This window comes from Panthera pardus, unplaced genomic scaffold (assembly GCF_024362965.1).
Source record: "Panthera pardus isolate Hobbes unplaced genomic scaffold, ASM2436296v1 HiC_scaffold_10, whole genome shotgun sequence".
Lineage (NCBI taxonomy): Eukaryota > Metazoa > Chordata > Mammalia > Carnivora > Felidae > Panthera > Panthera pardus.
Genome location: NW_026526655.1, coordinates 111,596,583 through 111,609,660, shown reverse-complemented (window position 1 = coordinate 111,609,660; position 13,078 = coordinate 111,596,583). Strand labels below are relative to the sequence as shown.

The following is a 13,078-nucleotide window of genomic DNA, read 5'->3' as shown; positions in this document are numbered from 1 at the left end:
ATTTCTCAAAAAAGCCCCCTCCCTCCTCCTAGTCATTCCCCACGCCCTTCCCCCCATGCCCCAGTGACCTACTTTCTGTTTCACAGACTAGATCTGTCTTTTCTGGAGTTTCTCAGATGACCAGAATATGCCGTATGTACTCTTCAGGGTCTGGCTTCTTTCTTTCAGCATAGTATTTTAGAGCTTCATCCGTAGGTCGTGGTTGTAGCATGTATTATACAGATAGTGCCTTGAACTTGGTGATAATGCTGTACCAAACGTTCAATTACCAAACTCCCCAGACTCCCTGGACCAGGAGTGGGGCAGACACTTGGCTTCACTTGTAGCTAAGGTGCCTCCACACAAGTTTTGTACAGAAGCCATTCACTCAACCAGCCCTCCCTAAGCATGGTTTCTCAGGACTTGTCTTAAGAGATTTCCCAAAGTAAAATTGCTTTTAATTCTCCAAAACTGAGAAGAGAAAAACAGGTGAACACCAAAGCATGTGCTGTGTGAGGCTTTTAAGGTACAAGATAGATTCAGAATATCAGGAATAACACAATACTATAGTTTCAAATTTGTTGCAAATAGGAAGGAGTGGGAAATAGGAGAGGAAACATTAAAAATCAAACCATTTGGAAAGGAGGACCCTGTGGTTGCTGTGTGGTCCAGGGGAGAGAAGGGTTAAGAAGCTAGGGATCCCAGGGTCCCCAGCAAGGGTGTGCCAGGTGCCAGGCACCTCCCATGGCCCGGGGAGGATAAGCAAGACAGGGATGTGAACATGCCTTGGCAAGCACAGAGGCCTGTTTTGGGAACAAGTGAAGAGAGAAGGCCAGCTACAGGCCTGCAGCGTTCTCTTGCTCAGTAAATGCTGCGTTGGGAACACCTCTATTCACTCATCTGGCCAACCGTGTCATTAAGCTGGGACTGACCTTCTGACCGTGGAGCATGTGGGCTGTTCGTTCGGCACTGTCATAGCCTGACATCACCTTACAGACTTACAGTGGCATACTCACATGCATCACCTGACATACTCATAGTGGGCCACATAGTGGCCCAGAGAATCTCAAAGTCCCAAGTTCCAAATGACTGAAGACCTGCACAATGAGTACCCTAAAATACCAGAGGTCTCATTCCTGTCCCCACCTCTGCCCAGCATATCCTCCCAGAACAGGGCCAGGAGGGGATGGGCTGCTACCAAGAAACCAGACTCCCTGGCTGGGTGTTGTTGAGGGCTAAGCTGTTCTTGGAGTTCCAGGTCATTTTGGCAAGAGATCTCACTATGTCTCAACAAAAATAAAAGACTTTGGGAAAAAAATATAACTTTTCCAGATCACAAGATTGGCATAGTCTCTGGAAGAGCACTGGAATAGCAGATTTAATTTTCCTTAAAGTGTACAAATGCTGAAATATGGAGAGTATGTTTTTTAAAAAAAGCATTTGATTTGGTTGAATATTAGGTTCTAAATCTTATGAAAAAAGAATATTTTCTTCTGACTTGATTCGTAAGTAATCCTCAAATAATTTCTCAACACCGATCCATATAATTCCAGGGTTATCCTAAAGGATGGCCTGCGGGTTAAAGCTAGAGGCAAAAATATTCTTTTTGAAGTTTTTTTTTTTGGGGGGGGGGGTGAGTGGTGGTCAAATTTTAATGCTTTTAAGCAGAAAAGCTCTTTTTCTTTTGTCACAGCCTTGGCACTCTTAATTATCTTGTTTTTGTAACTATATGCAGCTTCAAACACTAGGGTAAGATGTTTGAACTTCCTCCTGTATTTTTTTTTTCTAGCTGCCTTTATGATTTGCTCTTTGACCCCTGGTTTACTTAGATGTATGTTTTAGTTATCTTTTTGTTTCTGATTTCTGTTTAATTATATTATAATCAGAGAGTGTGGTCTGTATGATATTGATTCTTTGAAATTAGTTGAAAGTGGGTTTATGGCCTAATACATATTAAGGCTTTATTTCACAAATGTTCCATGGATATTCGAAGAGAATGTGTATTCTCTAACAGGTTCATGCAGGGTTTAACAGGTGCTCATTAGCTCAAGTTTGTGAATTGTTAAATCCTTGTTAAATCCTCAGTAATATGACCAGTTTTTTATATGCTATTAAGAGAAGTGCGTTAAAATTACTGACTGTAGTGATACATTTATCAATTTATTTTTTAACTCTATCATCTTTTGATTTACATATTTCAGCACTATGTTAGTAGGTGCATGAAAAAGTTTATAATTGTACATCTTCCCAGTGAGTGGCTCTTTTTATTATTACATAGTAACCTTCTTCATCCCTTATAAAGGTTTTTACTTTCAATGTGATCTTCTCTAATGTTAGTAGACCTACAATAGCTTTCTTTTGGGTATTTGCCTCATATATGCTTTCCCATTCTTTTATTTCAGTTTTCAATTTATGTCCCGTAGGTGTATTTTTCATAAACAACATAGAGCTGGGGTTTTGAAGCCCAATGTTTCAGTCACTTTTAACCAGAGAGTTTAACCTGTGAGCATCTATTGTGACCACTCGTATGTTTGGGTTTCTTTTTACCACCATATTTTATTATTTTTGACCTCCCCCTTTTTTCCCTAGGGATTTCCCTTTATTGTGTGAACTCTGCAATGGTTTGCTTAACAGCATATATTTAAAGGAATGTTATGCTTTGTTTTATGTCTTTTTGTTGCAGTGAGCATTTGGGGAAATATACAATCTGCAATAATTCTAGAATCAGAAAAGTTCCCATCACTTTGCTCATCGTGGCCTGGCTGTCTGTCTGCTCACTCACAGAAATCACTCTGGCAGACGCCCCTAAAGACCTCTGCATTGCCAAACCCAAGGCTCTGGTTTCCTCTCTCGCTCACTTTTTTTTTTTTTTACTTTAATTTTTTACAACTTTACTGAGGTATAGTTGACATAAAATAAACTGTACATATTGCAAGTGTACAATTGAAGTTTTTACATTCATCCGGGAAGCCATGACCACAGGCAAGATAATGAACCTTTCTCTTGCTTCCAAAAGCGACCTGATGCTTTTTTGTTCCTTCTCATCATCCCCCTCTCAACTCTCCCTGGCCACTCTCCTCCACCCCCCGGTGATCTTTATCTGTTTTCTGCTGCTATAGATTACTTTGAATTTTCTAGAATTCCATGGAAATGGAATCACACAGTATATATTTTTTGTCTGGCTTTGTCCACTCAGCACAATTATTTTGAGAGTCACTATGCTGCATGTGTTGATAATGAGTGGCATTTCATTGTATAGAGGTGGCACAATTGGTTTATCCATCCATCTGCTGATGGACATTGAGTTGCTCCCAGTTTTTGGCTTTCCAAGTAAAGCTGTAGTGAACATTTTTGTACGTCTTTGTATGGATGTGTGCTTGCATTTCTCTTGAGTAAATATGGAGGAATGGAATGCCTGGATCATATGGAAGGGCTCCATGTTTAATTTCTTAAGAAACAGCAAACTGCTTTCCTTTCCACTCCCTTTTACACTCCCCTGGCAATATATGGGGGCAAGGTGCTCCACACCCCCACCCACATCTGGGACAGTCAGCTTTGTTCATTTCAGCCATCCTAGTGGGTTTGAAGTGGTATCTCATTGTGTTCTTTTTTTTTTTTGTCATTGTGTTCTTAATTTGCATTTTCCTAATGACATATGATGTTGAGCATCTTTTCATACACATTTTTCCATCTATACATCTTCTCTGGTTTCATATCAGTTCAAATTTTTTGCCCATTAAAAAAACTTGGGTTGTAGTCTTATTACTGAGTTGTAAGACTTCTTTATAGATCCCAGATATAAGTCTTCTGCTTGAGATAGAGATAGGTCACAAAGTTTCTTCCAGCCTGTGCCCTGCCTTTTCATTTTATTAACAATTATTCTTTATTTACAGAGTGAAAACTTTTAATTTTTATGAAGTCCAATTCATTGATTTTTGTGTGTTGAATTTTAAAGACTCTTTACAACCTAAGGTCGCAAAGACTTTTTCCTATCATTTTTTCTAGAGTATGATAGATAGAATAATATCCCTCTCCCCCAAAAGATCCCCATGTCCTAATCCCTGAAATCTGTCAGTGTTACCTTTTACAGCAAAAGGGATTTTGAAGATATGGTTATGTTAAATATCTTGAGAAGATTATGCTGAATTATCTGGGTGGACCTGATGTAATCACAAGAATCCTTTTAAGGGAAAAATGGAGGCAAGAGAGTCAGAGAAGGATGTGTGATAATGGGAGCAGAAACAGAGTGATTCAGGGGAGGGCCTCAAGCCAAGGAATGCGGGTGGCCTTCAGAAGCTGGAGACAGCAAGTAAAGGATTCTCCCCTAGAGCCTTCAGAAGGGAACACAGTCCTGCTGACTCCTTGGTTTTAGCCCACATGAGAGTTTTCCATGGTTGTCTAACAGTGGGCATGTGTAGTAACACTAGCATGAAGCCCAAGCACTGTGTTACATAGAACTATGATGTTTTCCAGAGAAAGGTCATGGTCTTTTCAGTGCAGTAAAGAGTCTGGGTTACAGGCCTGTTTTTCTCACTTGCCTGAGTCCACATCTCTGTCAATGACTGCCACGTGGCCGATTGTGCTTACCCTACTGGATTTGGGGAAGATGAAGGAAGGATATCAGAGCTCTCTAAAAATTCTAAATATTCTCCTACCACTCTAGGTTATCTTGATTTTTCCATGTCAAGTGTGGAAAATAAACACCCTATTCTATCAGTTCTTTTCACAGCTAGCTTGGTCACAAATACCTTGAGGACATAAATTATGTCACATACTTGTTATCTCCTGTAGCATCTAGCACAGGGCTTGGTACAGAGTAAACACAAAGTAAGTATTTGAGGGACACAGAATTACACAGGATCACCACTGCAATGGATGGCTATTTTATTTTTTTGTTTTACTTATTTATTATTTTTCATGAACATACTTTATTGTCAAATTGGCTTACATATAACACCCAGTGCTCAACCCAACAAGTGCCCTCCTCAATGCCCATCACCCACTTTCCCCTCTCCTCCCTCCCATCCACCCTCAGTTTGTTCTCTATATTTAATAGTCTCTTGTGGTTTGCCTCCCTCTCTCTCTGTTTGTAACTATTTTTTTCTCCCTTTCCTTCTCCCATAGTCTTCTATCAAGTTTCTCAAGATGCACATATGAGTGAAAACATATGATACCTGTCCTTCTCTGACTGACTTATTTCACTCAGCATAGTACCTTCCAGTTCTATCCACATTGCTGCAATTGGCATGATTTCATTCTTTTTCACTGCCAAGTAGTATTCCATTGTATATGTAAACCACATCTTCTTTATCCATTCATCAGTTGATGGACATTTAGGCTCCTTCCATAATTTGGCTATTGTTGATGGATGGCTATTTTAAACTCCGGCTAAAGATCTGAATATCTTATCATTTTATTTTCATATGTCATTTTCCCCAAACATAATATTCAAAGGCACATTCAGATTTACATACACATGTTCCACTTATTGTATGCATTAGACCTGTGCCAGCAGAGGCAGAATATCTTCCTGTTTAAGTTTTTCAATTTGTGAATATATTTTGCTGCAGAAATGAAATATTTTACTATTCTATTTGAGTAAAGAAGTGGGGTTTTTGTTTGTTTTTTTACAAAAGGAAACTCTTATTCAAATAATTGGACTTAAAGTGCCATTCTCACGAGACCTCAGATGAGAGGGAGGGTGAGTGTCACTACAGTCTGTCCTCTGGCTGCTGGAGGAGCATCTGGTGACCCTTCAGTCACAGCTCAGGTCATGGCATACAGTGGGCAAATTTTTCCAGTCAATGTCTGGCAGGTGAGCTAATGAGTAGAAGGCAGTGGAGGTTACATCATGGGGGTGAAGAGAGGCTGACAGGACCAGAAAAATTTGAGGAAGTGTGAGGAGCCCCAGAGACTCCCTGCTCACCTCAGTTTCAGAGCAAGCTATATGGTATCACCTCCAGCACATCTACTTGCTTACCTAACCTCATGCCCCACCCATCCCTGACATTTGACACTGAGCCGATTATATTTATCTTTTCACTCTCTGAAAAGCATGGGTTTCCAGGTCAATCATTCCCACTGATGGGATTACAAGGAGGATGTATTCTCTACACTCTCCAAGGACTCACTCAAGCAGTTTCTACCTCACTGCACCTAAATGCACTTACTTCTTACCCATTTGTTAGATGACAGGAATTCTTCTACCTGTAAAGTCCTTTTAGGCAGTTAATGGGAGTTACAATGTGATCCTAGAAGTATTACTATTATGTTGACTTAAGAATATTCTAGAATCCCAGGGCACCTGGATGGCTCAGTCAGTGGAGTGTGTGAGTTTTGATCTCAGGCTTGTGAGTTTGAGCCCTACATTGGGTGTAGAGATTACTTAAACATAAAATCTTAAAAAAAGAAAATATTCTAGAATTCCAAATTGCTTTTTCCCTTAATTATCCCTGATTCTATACACTCAGGCTGAATTTCCACATATATCACTTTCTATCTTTCCCCCCTTTTTAAAAACATTTTATTTATTTTTGAGAGAGACAGAGAGAGCATGAGCAGGGGAGGGGAAGAGAGAGTGGGGGGACAGAGGATCTGAAGTGGGCTCCCCAACAACAGTGAGTCAGACCTGGAGCTTGAACTCACAAACCATGAGATCATAACCTGAGCCCAAGTCAGACACTCAAACAACTGAGCCACCCAGGTGCCCAACACTTTCTATTTTCAAAGGCCCTGTAGTTATCTTCTGCTCTGTCTGATTTTTTCTGGAAGGGCACAGATGCATTTGCCAAAATTCTGGATTCAGAGCTACTTAAGAAGTTGCCATTTACTAGAAACTATTATGTGCCAGAAACAATTTCACATAAAAGACACACAAAACAAAGCCCCTTCTATCAGAGCAGTTGTGAACTAACAAAGGAACAACCACCTAGACAACTGGCAAGACTGAACTGTGTTCCATGTGCTACCAATGGTATAAACAGAAACTATACACACACATGAAAATGAGTGATTTCAGGGGGAGGATGGTTTTACAGGGGCTGCCCTTCGAGCTGTGCTATGACAGATGAAGTTTCATGGATGCCTGGTGGGAAAAGTGTAAAAGGGGGCAGTTTCTATGACCTCACAGGCAAGGGCAAAAGGAGACAGAGGCCAGATATTGTGGGGACTTGTAGGTGGGTTGAAGAATTGTATCTCATTCTGAGTTCAAAGAGGAAACCAACAAAGAATTTAAGACACAGAGTAACATGATGTGGTATACCTGTAGTCAACCTGGACAGTTGGAAAGCTACTGTAGTTGTTTACTTGTCTTTTCTGTTACCCTCTAATGTCTCACTGCTGGGCATCTACCAAAGGCACCCTATTGTCTGGCTATATGCCCTCATGTTGGCCCCTACAACACTTTCCCCATGGACTACTCCAAGTTGTCAATTGCATCACCTGAGAAACCAACCCAGCTCCATCCCCAGTGGGAAATGGGCATTTAAACACAGCTTTGAGAGGTAAAAAGTTAGTGACTCATTGTGATGAGAATTTGAGTTATACAACTTACTTCCCCGTTCTGTACCTCAGCATCCTCACTTGTAAATGAAGGCTTATGACTAGATTAGCATTTTCCAAGACTGCATTCTGACTGTAGCTTCTGCCCTGGGATGTAAATGAACTCAAAGGAGCATTACTCCCACTCTTACAATGAAAAAGCCAAATTAACATCAAATTCATAACTTTTTGGGGGACATCTGAGAGCTGAGGTTGCAGAACAAACTACTGGCCCAAAATATGAAGAGAGACAGACATCTACTGGGGGACAGGAGACCCAAACATCCAAGACTAATATCAAATGATCTAACACAACCATAATTAGAATCCTAGGAGGAGAGGAGAAAGAATAGGGGAGAAGGAATATACGAAGAAAGAAGTCCAAGAATTTCCCTAAATGAATGATAATATTAAACCACAGATTCATAAGGTTCAAAGGAAAAAAAGCTCACATATAGGCATATCACACTGAAACTACTGAAAATCAAAGACAAAGAGAAAATCTTGAAAGAAGATAGATAAAGAGAAACTATAGGGAAAAAAATGAGGATAAGAATTAGAGCAAAAATCTTATCAGAAACCATGCAAGACCATACACAGCAGAGAGACTTTTTTAAAGAGCTGAAAGAGAAAATATATCCATCAAAAGAATCTTTCAAACATGAAGGAAAAATAAGAACCTTCCTAACAAAAATTGAGGGAATTAATTTTCAGCAGACCCACTACATAGGAAATGTTGAAATTTCTTCAGGCAGCGGGTGCTTGGGTGGCTCAGTTAAATGCCCCACTCTTGATTTTGGCTCAGGTCATTATCTCACAGTTCATGTGATTGAGTCTCGCATCTGTCTTTGCATTGATAGTGCTGAGCCTGCTTGGGATTCTCTCTCCCTCTCTCTTGGCTCCTCCTTGGCATCCTCATACACACACACACACACACACACACACACACACACACTCTCTCTCTCTCTCAAAACAAACAAATAAATAAACTTAAAAAAAAAAAAAAAAAAAAAAAAACTTCTCCAGGCAGAAGGAACATGATAGCAGACTGAAACTTGGATCTGCACAAAGAAATGAAGAGTGCAAACGAGGAGCAGAAGGAATGTTTTGGACCTGATAAAGGTCAACTACAAGAATCCTAAGGCTAACTTGATGCTTAACAGTGTAAGATTGAATGCTTCCTCTGTAGGACTTCAACAAGGCCAGGGTTTTTCTCTAACTCAACACTGAACTCTGGAGTCCTAGCCAGTGTAATAAGGCAATAAAAAGAAATAAAAGAAATACAGATTAAAATGAAAGAAACTAAAGAGTCTGTGTGTGATTTTCTATATAGAAAATCTCAAAGAAACTAAAACAAACAAACAAAAAACACATAAAAACCCCTCCTGGAATTAGCAGGTGATTTTAACAAGGTTACAAGACAACAAGGTCAAGAAAAAACAAAACAAAACTGCATTTCTATATAAGCAATTAGAATTTGAAATAAAAAATAGAATTTACAATAGTAGCTAAAAATTATATCCATAGGTATAAATCTAAGGAAATATATTCAGAATCTATATGCTATATTTCATTAGCATGGCTCTTTAATCAGTACTGATAAAAGAAATCAAAGAAGATCTAAATATATGAAGAAAGTATGCTGTTTATAGATTTAAGGACTTAATATTGCTTAATATAATTACTGAATATTAATAATATTACTATTACTTAATATTACTAAGAAGCCAATTCTCCCCATTTTTGAACAATTTGAGTAACAAAAATAACCATATTATTGACTTATAACCCAAAGAAGAGAACAATTATCCATAAGCCTATACTAATATGAATAAATGACTGTATAAATTTTTAAAAAGGAAGAAAAGAAAATTCTTCTTTATGGAAAAATTACAACTAGTGAATGTGGAAAAAATGAGGGAAAAAGAAAACTGCCATTACAATGCCACAGTAAGAGTTGTTTCAGGGAAGATCTACCAATGAATGTTAAAGTCATGTGTAAAGAGTGATCAAAAGGTTCACACTCTGACTGAGTAATCTCACTTGAGAAAGTCTAACCTAAGGAAAGACTCTGTAATGTGACATGTCCATTGAAGATCTATTTGCAAAATTTAAAAAGGGAAATAATTTGTGATCCACACTAGGAAAATGATTAAACAAATTAAGCCATATGCACTCAATGGACAATTAGGCAGCCATGAAGAATGTAATTAATAGGGATGCCTGGGTGGCTCAGTCAGTTAAGCATCCAAATTTGGCTAAGGTTATGATCTCACAGTTTGTGGGTTCAAGCCCTGCATTGGGCCCTGTGCTGACAGCTCAGAGCCTGGAGCCTGCTTCAGATTCTGTGTCTCTGCCCCTCCCCCACTCATGCTCTTTCTCTCTCAAAAACAAATAAACGTTAAAAAAAATTTTTAATGTAATTTATAAAGGCTATTGAATAGTAGAGAAAATATGTATTGTGGGATACAGAATTTCTATGACCATAGAACGTTTTAAAAATACAAAAACACTGAAATGAAATAAACCAAAGAAACATTTTTGTTATAGTCAAAACATTTTTTTCTATTTGCCACATAAAGTGGTTAAATTACCCTGATAACTTAAAAATATTTGGAAAGAATTCCCTTTTTATAAATATGAATTGTAGGTAATTTTGTTAATAATTAAAATTTTTTTTAATGTTTATTTATTTTTGAGACAGAGAGACAGAGCATGAACGGGGGAGGGTCAGAGAGAGGGAGACACAGAATCCGAAACAGTCTCCAGGCTCCGAGCTGTCAGCACAGAGCCGGACGCGGGGCTCGAACTCACAGACCGCGAGATCGTGACCTGAGCCGAAGTCGGCTGCTCAACGGACTGAACCACCCAGGCGCCCCATTGTTAATAATTTAAATAGACCTTCAGGAGAAAGAGCTATGTCAATTACTTCTTTGTACCCCATAGTGCTTAGTTGTAAGACCTTATAATGTAGAATGATCTCAATATCTTCATACTGATTCATTATCAATATTCATAGCTATAGCAGGTGCATCAAGAAAGTATAGTGCTTGTTTCTCTTCACAGCTTTCATTTCTTCATTTCACCAGTGGAGAACCTGGGTTCCAACCCTACTTGGCAGTAATGAGGTGGTGCTCCTGTCTTTGTAAGAACAGTGTCAAAGGAGGCCTGCTAAGTTATAATATTTAACTAAGATCCAGTGTTTCATAATATGATACCAAAAATGTCCAGAATAGAATAGAAAATAACTCATCACATCACGAAGCAGGAAAATCTCTACTTACATAAGGACAGACACTCAACAGATGCCAACACCAAAATAACAGATGTTAGAATTATCTGATATGGATTTTAAAGCAGCCGTCATAAAAGTGTTTGAAACAAATGAAAAAGTGGACTCAGCGTCCCCCTGCTCCAAAATAGAAGATATAAAGAAGAGCCAAAAGGAACATTTAGAAATGAAATATACAATACTGAAATTTAAGAATTCAATGGATGGGTTCAAAAGCAGTATGGAGAAGGCCATGGAAATAATCAGAGAACCTGAAGACAGAACAATGGGAATTATATCATTTGAACACCAGAGAGAAAACAGATTGGATAGAAAAATGGACAGAGCCTCAGGGATCTACAGGACTACAACAAGATATAACATCCAGGAAACAGATTTTCCTTATCCTTTTCAGTTTATAAAGTTGTGTTTCACTCTTGAAGCAGAAATTATAACACTGCCAGATATCAATATATAAAGAGGAAATATTTAAGATAATTATAAATGAAGGAGGGTAAGGGGATGTAAAGGGAAGTAAAGTTTTACATTCCATTCAAACTGGTAAAGTGTCAATGGCAACAGACTGTGGATAAGGACATGTGTAGGACTTGTATACTAAAAACTATGAAACAGTTTGTTCCTTGAGTTGTCTTTTTATCTCCCCAATGTTCTAGACAAGATGCCAGAGAAAACAGCAACCTGGAACCATCAATAGGCAAAAATAAAGGAAGAAAAGAAGGGAGGGAAAGAAGGGAGGATAGAAGTGGGGGAGGAAGGAAGACAAGGAAGAAAAACTTGTTCTCTGTTTCATTTGTGTCCATAGAATTTTAAGTTATGGAGGTGACTAAGCAACAACATGGAGAGGCTAATGCCTTTAAAAGAAGATTTAGTTTACTTAAGAGTTTCCAAGATAAAGGGGCATGCCATACTACACAGGGCCACATGGGAAAAAACACTACTGTTGGGCAGGAGGCAGAAGGAGCACGGGGACATCCTGGGTCAGAGCCATTATTGGGGTTTCTGAGAGAAAGACAAGGCAGAACAAGGTAAACAGCTTAGGATCAGCAAGTTTGACTAATTATAGTGGGCTCTGGAATTAGGGGCTGGCCCTGGGCTGATTCAGGGCAGGAGGAATATTAGCTTGGTGTGTGGTAGTTTGATAAGGATTCAGGGTATGGATCTCAGGACAAGTATAAACCATTTTGGCCATTAGTTTGGACCTATAATGGAGGTCACAGCAGTGGCAACAACAGATCCTGGGTAGGTCAAGCCATGTTCTCTAATCCCCCTAAATGTCAGCAAGAGCAGGCTGATTGGCCAACAGCAGAGCCTGGGCAAGCTATAAACCCCCCCTGCAACACCTGCTTGGAACAGCTGGAACCTCTGCCTGCATAGGTGGTGTCAGCTGTCCTCGTGTGTCCTAGTCCTCTACCCAGCAGCAAAAGCAACACAGGACTGGTGTCTCCCAATACTCCACCTAACAGCAGAGAACTACCCAGACTCCATAGCTTCTGACCCTTCTCAGTGGCAGAAGGTGGCCTAGGTAGGCACTTCTCTCCTCCAATGGCAATGGCAGAGGTAGAGTAGGAAGCCCACCAGCACTGGGTTGTTGGTGAACAGGCCAGGGGAAGTGATCTCTGTCCTGTGAGTTGGGATTCCCACATCCTACCAAACAATGTCAGGCAGCCCAGGGAAGCCATTTCTGGACCAGGCATACAGCACCAATAGTAGTCTAGGGAGAGTTTAAATAGAAGAATGAAGCAAACCAGAATAGTATTGCAAAATCTCAGAAAACTAAATTATCATTGGAATTTCAGCCAATAAAATAGGCCAGACTTACATGCTAAATCTAAATAGGGCAAATCTTTGTTTAAAGAGAGAATTTAAATAGGACAAGAGTCTCTTAACACTATCCAGAATGTCTAGGATACAACAGAAAAATCACTTGTCACCAAGAACCACAAGTTAAATGAGAAATCACAACTTAATTGAGAAAAAACATGCAGCTGATACTAATGCTGAGAAGAATCAAAACAATCTGGCAAAGATTTTGAAGCAGCCATCATAAAACTGCTTCAAAAGTATGAATACACTTGATACAAAAGGGGGAGAAAAAGAAGTTATAAAAAAGAACCAAATGGAAATCATAGAATAAAGAAGCATAATAATGGAAATAAAACTGAATGGATAGGTTAAACAGCAGAATGAGGGGGAACAGAAATAGAATCAGTGAACTTGAGAACAAGTCAATAGAATTCTGAACAGAGAGAAAGCATCCTGAAAAAAACT

The 13,078-nt window shown here is 39.2% G+C and overlaps 1 protein-coding gene across 5 annotated transcripts in view; it reads right to left on the bottom strand.

Moving 5' to 3' along the window:
* Positions 1-13,078, bottom strand: part of ARHGEF4 (Rho guanine nucleotide exchange factor 4) — a 262,203-nt gene that overhangs the window by 174,656 nt on the left and 74,469 nt on the right. The gene's annotated exons all lie outside the window — the stretch shown is intronic.